Source organism: Lactuca serriola, chromosome 3, assembly GCF_051521515.1.
Source record: "Lactuca serriola cultivar US96UC23 chromosome 3, Lser_US96UC23_V15, whole genome shotgun sequence".
NCBI classification, from domain to species: Eukaryota; Viridiplantae; Streptophyta; class Magnoliopsida; order Asterales; family Asteraceae; genus Lactuca; species Lactuca serriola.
Window position 1 is genome coordinate 308,014,226 of NC_136410.1, and position 3,763 is coordinate 308,017,988.

Genomic DNA, 3,763 nt, shown 5'->3' on the forward strand with positions numbered 1-3,763 from the left:
ACATCCGATTTTTCGGGAAAGATCATGAGGATGCTTTCAAGCATCTAGATGAAGTCAACGACATTGCGGATTACTTCAATGTCCCAAATGTCAACAAAAACACAGTCTTGCTTAGGATGCTTCCCATCACTTTCAAAGGAGCTGCTAAGGAGTGGTTAAAAGCACTCCCACCGGGTACAATCACCACTTGGGCTCAAATGCGTGAGCAGTTCCTGGACCAGTTTTGCCCGCCATCCAAGATAGCCAAACTCAAGAAGGCAATAGCCAACTTTGAGCAACAACCGGGGGAGTCATTATACGAAGCATGTGAGCGGTACAAGGGCTTGCTCAGAAATTGCCCTCAGCATGATCTAAATGTGCAGCAAGAGATGTCAATCTTTTATGATGGGGTCAACGTTATGACAAGACAACTCCTTGATTCTCAAGGACCTTTAACAAAGAAAAATCCAAGGGAGGTCAAGGAGCTAATTGAAGAATTCGCGAAGCATTCTCGCGAATACCACAACCCTAGGCAAGATGGAATCAAAGGCGGTGGAGGGGCCCAAACTGAAGAAATAGCAGCTGTCATGGCCATGCTGAATAATATGGATCGAAGGATAACACAAATGGACCAGTCAATACATGCCATAAGAGTGGGTTGCGAGAAATGTAGAGGTCCAAACTTGACCAAGGACTGCAATGTAGACGAGTTTGGAAACAGAAAAGCTCAAGTGTGCTACTCTAGTGGGGATAAGTTTGATGAGGACTGGAGGAAACCAAAGAAGGAGTGGCTGCCATATGAAGAGTATAAGAAGCAAAAAGAAGAGAAGTATAGGTAGACAGGTCAAGGCTTTTATCAAAAGAAGCAACCACCAGTCGAGAAGAAACCCGACCTAGAGACCATTTTGATGAAGTTTATGGAAGCTTCGGAAAAGAGACACGATGCCACTGATTCTGCTATTATGGAACAACAAACTTTGATAAAGAATCAGCAAGCCTCCATCCACGACCTTGAAGTACAATTTGGTCAACTAGCCACTCTGGTTCATGAAAAATTGTCCCCGAAGAATCACGAAGTAAAAACCTAATCTCACGTAATGGCCATCGATACTGAGGAAGAAGCAGTATCTGAGTTCCTGGAGGCATTGGAAGAAGAACCACAGCAGCCCGATCCAAAACCCAAGAAGTCAAAGTTCGAAAGTGAAAGGTTTGCTGAAACAACTTCGCCACGACATGGCACTCCTCTGGCCACGGCGTGGCGCATGTCTGATCAGAAATCCTTTAAACCCATTCCAGCTTATCAGCCACCTTTGCCATTTCCAACCCGCACTGCACTTAGTCTACTGGAGAAGGAGCATTTAGAGTTTGTAAAGCATGTGAAGGGGATCCTGATTAATACTCCCTTTCTCGAGTCGTTATCCAAAACTCCCGAGAATCAGAAATTACTGCAAGATTTGATAGACACTCGAAGGCAATTAAAGAAGCAGTCTAAAGTGATTCTAAGTGAACAAACTTCAAAAGCCGTGTTGGGAGAGACACCAGAAAAGATGGGGGATCCTGGACGCCTCACTCTTCCGTGTGAGTTTGCAAATAAAATGAAGGTTAATGCTTTAGCCGATTATGGGGCTAGCATTAATTTGATGCCTTTTTCATTTTATCAAAAATTGGAGATTCAGAAGATGAAGGCTACAAAAATGAAGATTCACATGGCCAATCGTTCGGTGACACAACCCCGGGGCATCGTGGAGGATATTTTGGTGAAAATTGGAAAATTTGTTTTTCCAATAGACTTTGTAGTTTTGGATATGAAGGAAGATCCCGATGTTCCAATAATCCTTGGTCGGCCATTGCTTAACACTGCTGGAGCTCTTGTCGACATCCGTGAGTCTAAGCTCACTTTGAGGGTTGGAGATGAACAAGAAGTTTTTGGAATAAAAGGTGACTTCCAAGAGGATAAAGAAGAGGTGTTCACAATTAATGAAGATAATGAACTTGAAGAACTAGAAAAGCTTATGAAAGAAGAGATCAAGGTAGTTCATCAAGTCAAAAGAACAAAACCGAGGGCATCTGTTCCATATTTGATTGAAGTCATAACTTACAAGAGTCCGCCTTCTTGGGTGAGCAAAGAGGATGAGGAGATGACAAGTGATGAAGAGGAGGTCACTTCAAGAGTGACAAAGCCGGTGGTGAAAGAGGAGGAGGATGCTATGGAGTGCAAGGAACAAACTAAGGGCATAAAACGCAAGCTTGAAGAAGAGGGCAAAGCTAAAAAGGAGAATTCAAAGAAGGCATATAAAAGGCTAGTTCAAGCTTACAAGAGGCGATTCAAGGAACAAAAGATCTTAGTGGTGGACTCTTCAGAAGATTCAACGTAGAAGTCACGGAGTCCAGCTCAAGACTCCAAGAAAAAGAAGCGCTTCTCGGGAGGCAACCCGAGCTTGGTTTGCATTTTCTTTTCTTTTAAATTTTTAGCTTTTAATTAGGAAAGATATCAACTCATCATCCAATAAACTGATACTTAGTAAAGAATTAGCTGTGGGGAACTTTAATTAATAAATAAGATGCAATGTAGTTAGTTAAAATGTGAAATTTTATAAAATATTGCAATCAGGCATTTGCCACGACGTGGGCTGATAAAGCCACATCGTGGTAAAAAATGAAAACACGGGATCAGAGAACAGTTTTACAGTCCACGATGTGGGCATAGTCAGCCACAACGTGGCCTTTAAAAAGTCACGGGGGGACCATTTTCTTAAAACCCTTTGACCAACATCCCCATTCCCATTAGATACTGCCGCACGAACGGGAACAAAAAAACCCCACAGCCAATTTCTTAATCTACTTCCAATTTCCTTGCAAGTTCTTGTCAATTAACTCTACTTGGTATGTGTTCTACTCATTATTTGTAGTTATTTCTTACAATTTTAAAGTTTCATGGTTAGGGTTTATGTGATTCACAAAATTGGTTGAAACTAGTTGTTGATTCTAGGTTGCATGTCCCTTAAATGTCCATAGGAACAAACCCCAAGCATTAATTTTGGTAGAAATGGTATACAAAATGACCGATCCAGATACAGCTTACGACTGCGGCCCACGACGTGGCGTAGCCTGGCCACGTCGTGACTTCTGGCAGACACGTTTAATCTGTTTTAATGTTTTAGATGTTTGCTGCTTTGGTTTGATTGTGTATGCAGAAATGGGACCACAAAGAGCTATTCCACAGGAGGAAAACCCGATTGATGTGGCGAGTATACACCCCTTATATCAGTTTCCTCAAAACATTCCCCGACCATTGTTAACTACTTGCGAGAATCGGCTGGGATGGCTGTACAATAAGGAGTTTGCGATAGCCCCAATTATCGATTGGGGATGGCTTGGTGGAGTGGGAATGGTTGCTGAGTTGGAACACTATTGGTCGAAAACATACGTAGGAGATCAATTTTCTTTCACTTGTCACGGGTGGAGGAATTTGTTTGCCATTCAATAACCCGTATACCGGGAATTATCGGTGGAGTTTTTCTCTACCGTATGCTTTGAGGAACGCACCCTTGATTTTACCTACAACCGGGCACTTGTGTTTCGTTTGGGTGGTGTTTATAGAGAGTGTAGTCTTCGGGAATTCGCTTGGCGTATGGGGCTTTATACCAAAGTGGAGACGCAATCTCCGTTTTTCATACCGTTCTTGCTTGGATGCGTTCGGGATTTTAATCCCGGTATTATGGATGTGCAGTTCTGGCGGGGCATTTCTAGCCATGAGTACAATACTCGTGACTCGAGTGAGTCA

General features: G+C 42.8%; 1 non-coding gene across 1 annotated transcript; it reads right to left on the reverse strand.

The window, feature by feature from the left end:
* Window positions 1-245: 245 nt before the first annotated feature.
* On the reverse strand, window positions 246-352 carry LOC145096632 (small nucleolar RNA R71). The gene has a single exon (XR_013704006.1). It is a non-coding gene; the product is annotated as a small nucleolar RNA R71 (small nucleolar RNA).
* Window positions 353-3,763: the final 3,411 nt, after the last annotated feature.